This window comes from Temnothorax curvispinosus, unplaced genomic scaffold, assembly GCF_003070985.1.
Source record: "Temnothorax curvispinosus isolate PA1 unplaced genomic scaffold, ASM307098v1 QBEX01001326.1, whole genome shotgun sequence".
Classification (NCBI taxonomy): domain Eukaryota; kingdom Metazoa; phylum Arthropoda; class Insecta; order Hymenoptera; family Formicidae; genus Temnothorax; species Temnothorax curvispinosus.
The window spans coordinates 475184-484253 of NW_020211106.1; positions in this window are offsets into that span (position 1 = coordinate 475184).

Consider the following 9070-nt stretch of genomic DNA (forward strand, 5'->3'; position numbering starts at 1 on the left):
GAAATTAATCACTGACCAGTACTACAATTTGTATAGAAACATTATAAAGGGTAATTCCTGATAATATTAAGGAAAAGAGATAAAAGTAAGGCACAAATACATTTTATATGAAAGTCTGTACTGATTCCTTGTGATAAAAGTGTACAAGTTTTGAAATAGTACTGAGGATATCATTTTAATATCCAATTCAAAATTTTATTACTCTTTTTAAACTGAATTTGTTTCTTAAGATGATTTTTGAAAAATTATATATTTGCGCTGGTTATGACACATGTAGACTATATATAACACTTACATTAAATTAAGAAGTGTCTACCACGTAAGGCAGTTGGCTCACGATCCAGAGGTTCCGAGTTCGATCCCACCAAGGTAAGTGTGTTTTTCAAATACGAGAAAATATTTATAATTATAGACTGCATCTTAAGAAACAAATTTAGTTATAAAATAGTAATAAAATTTCGAAAAAAAATAATTTTTTTTTATGCCGGGTAAATATCGGAAATCGAAATATCGGTGAGTAATTCAATACTAAGCACCAGTAGTTTTGTGTAGTATTAATCACTACCTATAATATTTATCACTACCAGTATTTTCCCAGTATTTCCCAAATAAATATTGACAGTATTAAATCACTGAGATTTTAAGTATTTAGTCAGTAATACTTTTCTGTAAGGGTTCTGGAATGCGGCCATCTTTCTCTCGATTTCATCCTGTCGATCTTTCAAAATTTGCACGCTCTGCTGCACGTAACGTTTATTGGCTGCATCGCCATCATCTATGGGCGGCGCTATCCGTCAAATCTTGCGCGATTTCGCGCCAAAGTCGGTGGCGACCATGCAAAGAGCGTTATCGCGCACATAATTTCTGATTAATCCTCTCCATTGATAGTACGGTTCCGCACCGCCTCTTCCGAGCGATATACCAAACTTGTTGATCGGCATTTCGATGTTGATTGAATGGATTGCTGTCGCGCCACTTAATTTATAATAAGTCTAGCCTCGCAAAGTTTCTCGATAATCGACAGAATTCTTTTCGCGTAACGTAATACGCCGCAGATAAATCGCGCGCATCTCCGCGAGAAAAAAAAAGACAGCTATTGAACCGTTATGAAACAGCTAAAAACAGCTATCAAACAGCTATCAAACAGCTATCAAACAGCTATTGAACCGCTATGAAACAGCTAAAAACAGCTAAAAACAGTTATCAAACAGCTATTGAACCGCTATGAAACAGCTAAAAACAGCTCTTGAACAGCTATCAAACAACTAAAACAGCTATCTGTATAACTGCTATTGAACCGCTATCAAACTTCTTTTAAACAACTAAAAACTTTAAACTAAAAACAGCTCTAAAACATTTTTTAAACAACTAAAACAGCTTTTGAACAGCTCTTGAACAACTAATGTTAAATTCACCAACGATGGAATGATGCTCGGTAATAAACGTTGACGTAAACTACGCGGACAAGATAATTATCGACGGCATACGATACAATGGCACACGCGGTCTTTTCGAATTAATCTTTAAGAAATATCCCGATCATGATATCTACACGGAGGACGATATGCAAACATACAAAAGCATTCTGTTGATGACGAGTGCTCATAAACGCAATTATGATGCTCACGCTCAAATAAAGGGCAACGGGGGGTACAAGTACACACATATAATCGGGCCGTTGATTTCGGGTAAAAAAGCTGGAAAAGGTATACCGCGTGCCATGACATTAAACGACAACAAGATCGACTATGTTCATTGGGACGATCCCAACGAGTAGTAGATCGTCTCCGATTGCTCGAAGCTTCGCGCCTAGCGGGTCACACTGGTCACGATAACGAGATCCTGTCGATTATCGAGGAACTTCGCGAGGCTGGACTTATTATAAATTAAGTAGCGCGACAGCGATCTATTCAATCAACATCGAAATGCCGATCAACAAGTTTGGTATATCGCTCGGAAGAGGCGGTGCGGAACCGTACTATCAATGGAGAGGATTAATCAGAAATTATGTGCGCGATAACGCTCTTTGCATAGTCGCCACCAATTTTGACGCAAAATCGCGCAAGATTCGACGGATAGCGCCGCCCATAGATGATGGCGATGCAGCCAATAAACGTTACGTGCAGCAGAGCGTGCAAATTTTGAAAAGTCGACAGGATGAAATTGAGAGAAAGATGGCTGCATTCCAGAATAACGTACAAATTACCCTAAACAAACTTCAAAAGATGATTTAAGATGTAATTGCGAATCATCGTGAATAGATAAGAACATACATATGATATCTGCGTCAGTTGCGCGTCATCGTCATGGCTGGTAAGAAGCAATCAATTGAGAAACGGCGGCTGGTGGAAGAATTGCGTGTAGCTCCTGCGAGAAGAAATTTTTTGCGAAGACACGTCATAGTGCGCGGATACAATGACCTGTGGCAGGCGGATGTGGTTGAAATGCATCCATACACGCGATTCAACAGAGGCTACCACTACATACTCACCGTTATCGACGTGCTGAGCAAGCACGCATGGGCCGTACCGCTCAAGGCCAAGAGCGGAACCGAGGTTACTGCGGCGATCGCGAAAATAATTCGAGACGGCGGAAGATGCCCGAAAAATCTGCAGATTGACAAGGGGAAAGAATTTTACAACGCCAACGTGCAGAAACTCTTGAAGAAACATAATATCAATCACTATTCGACATATTCCGTAATGAAGGCATCGGTCGTCGAACGATTCAATCGCACGCTCAAGAACGACATGTGGAAAATGTTTACGCGCAATGGAAATTACAAATGGATCGACTCGCTGCCGGGTCTCGTATCGGATTACAACGCGCGAAAGCATCTAACTATCGGCATGCGACCCATCGATGTTACCCCAGCGATCGCCGACAAGCTCCTAACAACGGTGTACAGCCACGTAAAGATTGCTGCTCCCGCGCGATTCAAAGTGGGCGACTCGGTACGCGTGAATAAATTCAAGACAATCTTCGAGAAAGGATACACGCTAAATTGGACCACGGAGGTGTTTAGAGTCGTCAAAGTGCAGAAAACTAATCCCGTGACGTATCTGTTGGAAGATTCCTGCGGAAAACCCGTCGCCGGCGGCTTCTACGAATACGAGTTACATCGCGTTGCTAATCCCGACGTGTATCTCGTTGAAAAAGTTTTGCGCAAAAGAGGGGATGAGGTTTATATAAAGTGGTTAGGATTTGATAATTCACACAATTCATAGATACATAAGAATAATGTATTGTAAAAATGTATTACAATATAAAAACATACATATATATATATATATATGAGTCATTTATTTTCATAAATGTATTTACAATATATTTACAGTGGTATTTACAATATATTTACAGTATATTTACAATGGTATTTTATAATGCCCCCATGGCAGCGTCTCGGTAGAACCGGGTATAATGTATCGCTTATCATCGTACGGACTTAGAGCTATTTTCGTTTCGGACATGGTGTATACCTCGTGATGTTTGGATCTTATGCAAGCCTGCTGTCGCGTCATTTCAATTTCGTCGCGCAGACACCGCGTGTAATCGTCGAACGTTATCGACCTGGCTACGACGTTACTCTTAACATCTTTAGTCTTTTTCGTATCTTTCTTATCGTCTACTCGCAAGGTGTACATCTTTGCTCTAAGCCCGACGAATTCGGTCATTATCGCACCGTTGTTTTCGTCTTTCATTAAGCCCGGAACTTTTTTATTGGCGAGTGGGATACCGTACGTATTATCGATCGCATAATTGCTAGTGTCAAATCTATGAATGTGACGCTTTATGATATCATACACATCGTCGCACTCGATGTGATAAATGAGACTGTCAGTATCGGTGTACGTGACTTTACACTTGTCGCGATACAGCGATAACATGTACTCGTGATGAAATTCGTACAAACATGTCTTGGATATATCGAGGATGCACATACCTACGTAGATTGGTTTGTCGAACTTCACCTCGAGTTTTCGCATTTCTATTGCAACTAAATTCTCCGAAAAGACGCTTCGGCTATGAAAATTTGGTTTCGCGATCATTGCCTCCGCGCCGTATCTACCGTCCCAATAAGTCACGAGTCGCACGTCAACGTGATTGCGCACATTTTCCATGGTTTTACCAAACACAGCATTGTTCATCAATTTGTATAAATTTTTCTCGAAATCGTTTTTGGCCAATGTTCTAAATTTCGTATTAAGTTCTATATAATCGCGAAGCCATGGAGATTGCGCAAATTTCAGTATGCGGTGAATTTTTGCTATGCGGAGACCATGACGAGTACACTGCTGTAGGTTGCGATAATGTATGACATAACGTTTCTTATCGTATAATGTTGCGAAGAGCTTGTCCTGCCGCTTACCGGGTGGTTTATCGCGCGTCGGACAGAACGGTAGGTCAGTGTGCGTGTCGTGAAGATGTTGCGGCTACTCCAAGTCGACTTTGAGAACGTAGCCTATCGAGGAATCCAACGCGACATCCATAACATTAAAATCGGTTACGTCGTCGACCCATTGAAAATCCGCGTATGGCAATGATTGACTCATTGCCCAGCCGTACAGGTTGTTTACGTCGAAATACATCACGTACGACGACGATTTTGATGGATCGTACGACTGCATGTACTTGTTGTTGGCCAGCGCATATCTGTTTGAACATTGACTCAAACCGCCGCGTATACCTCGTTCAATAAACATGACCATGTCAATGTCAGTGAGCAATTCAAAATTGATGTGTGTATGCTTCAACATAGCATCCCACGTAAAACCCGGTAGAGTATAATAATACGCGGGATCAAGTCCATAACTCGCGACGCAACTATCGCGAAAATTTTCAAAGATATCGGCCAACAGCAAGACATCAGTTTTGAGATATAAATCGCTGTAATCACCGAGCGTTCGAATGGAGAACCGCTGCCAAACGTTGACGGCGTGCGCGTAATCGCTCTCGGATACGATGTCACCTGTCAATGAACTGTAAGTAACATGAGTCCTCCAACTTTTTGACGCAGTCAATGTATTCATATGGAAATACGCTTTTTCGTGTCAGCAAATCAAAATTTTCTGCGGATAATTTACAAAATTCGCGTTGCAATATTCGCAGTTTATCCTTGCTTAGATAAGATGCTAATTTGTCGAGACTAGCGGTGAGAAACTTGTACGAATCGATAAATCGCAGTTTGACGCAATTTTTCTTATCTTTATCTTCGGTGCTTTTAACGTTTTTTGTAAACGAAATATATTTTTTTTGTGATTGGGAGTAAGTCTATATGTCCTTCGTACGCTGTTGCTATTTCCGTTATAATAAAATGTGCATCGTATCCCGATAAATTATGAAAAACTATGGGAATGGAATGCGAATCTTTGTAGTTCAGATTACAATTAGAATGCGCAGAACCTCTGTATCGGCCGGTCAGGTGACAATGGTCGCGTACTCGCACGTCGTCTGGCTCAAATGGTTTTTCGCACACGTGACAGTGCGTTGCGCTGTTAAACTTTTCCCACTCGTCTTGCGTGAAATCTGCCATGGGTATATTAGTAGACAATATAGTTTTTACGTCGTGAGCTAAACGTCTTAGCTCCTCGGCGAACCACGCGACGCAATCCTTATCGCGACAAAACCGATACATTGATAACGACTCGTCGTACGAGCAACGCACGTAGTACCATATGCTAAACACGCGATGATGCTGATATGTGTACCTGGACGTTTCCGGATCCGCTTCCATCTTCTCCAGGGTACATTCCAGGTCGGCGTATACGATAAACGGAACTCGTTCCTTCCTGTTGTGATTCTTAAAGGCCAACCACTTGTTGTTATCGCTCGGTAACTTGATCGCGCAGTCATTCATTTCCTGACAGTCGACGGTGTGGGCTTCCAATTTTTTGCTGGAGCTAAAGTAGTGCAAGCATCTGCAAAAAATAAACACAAATATTATACATTTTTTATACACAAAATATAAAATATTCTATACCGATCACTTACCGATCACAAATGTACTTTGTGTGTCCATGTTTATTAATTTGCGAGCTCACGAGGCGGGATAGGTTCTTAATCCATGCAAAATATCCTACGTTGTCGTCATGCACGTACAGCAGATTTACATGTCTGTCCATCTTTCGGTCAGTAACCCGTATTGGCAGTGTTGGCGAAATTCTTGGCGGGCGTAACTCCGGTTCGCCAATTGGAGCAAGGCAGGCCGGGTCGACCCCGACAGGGATCCGAAGTGCGGAAAATGAGCAGACACTGGTTTTCTCCTTCGATGGTGCACAGCACAGTTTTATTCCATATATATACAGGTAGCCGGTGGCCTTTACAATTTGAGGCGCGGCTAGGATGTGCGACGGGCACGTGTTTGACGCGTGCGAGTACGCACTGCTTTGAGCGCGTTTGGGGCGCAAAGATGTCACGCGGAGACGCGCACTTAAGTTAAATGTACATTCACTTCTCGCTATGCGAGGGTGAAGATGCTGACGCTCAGAGGCGTAAATGTTCGTCGCCACACCATGAGAGCGGGAGCGATCGCGCGCAAACGGCGCGGTTGCGAGTGCTGTCGAAACCTTGGCCCGAGGATGCACTGGCGGCACAATAATTGCGGCACAGATACACGACTGGGCGTAAATCCGCGTGAACTGGAGTAGAGCGAGACTCAGTACGGAGACACACTAGCTGGAGTACCGCACGAGTTGTTCGATAAGCTTCTACTGAGGACCGGCGTTCTCGCGGGCTCGTTTCCGGAGCATTCGGTGACGCGACAATGAATTGGACCAATCGGCGCGTTTCGCAGGATCACGGGATCCTCGCGTGTCCGGATCGATAACGCTACGTGAGAGACCGAGCGGTCAGGGATGACGCGGGGGGAGCGGCGCGAAGTCGCCTCGTTCAGGGGGCGGCTCAGGGATGGCGGTACCGGTATCGATCGCGGTAATTGATCGCGGTGCTTGCAATCCTGAACAGGCAGGATTGCAAGTTTCTTGTTTTTTTTTTCTCGATGCTGTAGACGTTGATGGAGATGATGTGATTCTCAAAATTTTTAATTTGATCCAACGTCATTGGAAACTCAATGTCCGTAAGATTTAGCATTGATGTGTAATGAGGGTACAACGATTCCAGATCTGCATTTATTTGGGCTGGATGCGGAGCAGCCACCACTGACCATGCGAAACATGCATTGTCCATTGATTGCACGTTTATCACCGCTCTCTTCATTTTAATTTCTCGCGGTATTTCCACAAGACACCCCGCGTGCAATGGATTGTATTTGTTTACGTTAACAGTCAAATTAAGTATACGCGACAACGCCCGCTATCACGTTCCTGGAATTCCTCCAGCTTTGCTAGGGTAGGTTCGATGACGTGTCGCTTGTACCACTCACACAGATCGGACTCACGAAAGAGTTCATAGCTTCTCGTAGCGATACTTTTATTCGCGCACACATCGCGCAACAAATTCGCCATTAAACATTGTGTATATTTTTACATTGTCATGTCGTTGCATGACGTTCCGCACACGATCGAGTACAATTTCTCTCGCATCTTTGAGAAATTGACGAGGATCAATGTGTTTAAAATTTATTACCACACCGGTCAGTATACGACTTTCAAAAGCCGTATCTATCTCGCGCCATCTGAGTCCTGTCTCACTAGCACTGTATCCTGCACCCACATGCACGAAACGTTGACGTACCAAGTCTTTCAAACCTTTGAGTCGTGCGATACAAGCGACCAACGACTGTTTGAGACCGATCGATGACTGTTTAAGATCAATCGATAATCGCGGCCGTTTAATTTGGCTTTGTTCTTCCAACGATTCGATAAACTCGTCGCATCGTTGCTCCCACGCGGCAAAGTCTTCCCTCGAATTTAAATGAGTGGATTGGTCCAACAACTCTTGCTCCATGTTATTGCACGATCCTCTTTCTAACGCCATTTGTTGTACTCACGACTTCCAATTCTCGACTACTGAGCGTATCCCCCAGATTCGTCATTTTATATCCTACTAATGATGCATCGTTTGCTTTTTTATCGAATCTAATTTCACCATGATCTCAGCAGCCGTACATCGGCGCTATTTGCAAAATTTGCAGTTTTGCACGTGTTTGATGAAATCATCGCGAGACATGTATATTTTTGAAAACAATAACGCGCCATTGACTTATGCGAAATTGCAAAATTTGCAGTTTTGCATGTGTTCGATGAAATCATCGCGAGACACGTCGCGACATGTTCTTGACAAATATGTCACATTTAACGTATATGCGGATTGTGGTAGTGGCCATCCTGCAGCAGCGACGCTTAGCTGAAATGCAAACTTGCATTTTTAAGATCGTAGAAAAAAATATCTGCGAGAATTCTAGAGCGCAGTCGAGAGTTAATATCAATTTTGTAATTTATCTATAAGCAATATATATTTAGGCGGCAGAAAGTGAGTAAATGTAAGATGATTTTGTAAAGGATTGGAGTCCCTCAAAACGTCCTTTCAACCCCATCAGGGAAATAAAGTGCATAGTAATCTAACCTATTTGTATGAATTCTTGTTGACACAAAATTCATGCCGCATGACAAATAAATATGTATATAATATGGTAAAAAGTTTAAACGATTTTTCCTTTTCATTTACCGTTTACCCCATTCCCTGTCATAAAGCTGTCTTCGTTTATCGTTTACTTAATGTAATATTAAAATTAAATATCGCGAAGATTTAAACGATTAAATATCGTGAGCGAGAACGCGAACGGAGGACGGGGGCGCGAGAGAGGCCGCGAGCGAGAACGCGAACGGGAAAGAGATAACGGGTGTCGGGAGCGAGAGGGACCGCGCGAACGAGAAGACGCGCGAACGGGGGCCGGGAGCGAGAGGGACCGTGCGCGAACAAGAAGACACGCGCGAACGGGGGCCGGGAGCGAGAGCTTAGAACGGGGGAGATAACGCGAGCGTGCCGTGTGACGTCACGCGGCCGTTACACGTGCACCGCGCGGCGCGATGAAAACGCGGACGCGGTATCTCGCGGCGCCCGAAAACGCGGACCCCCTCCCCCGCGACGCCCGAAAACGCGGTACCCCCCC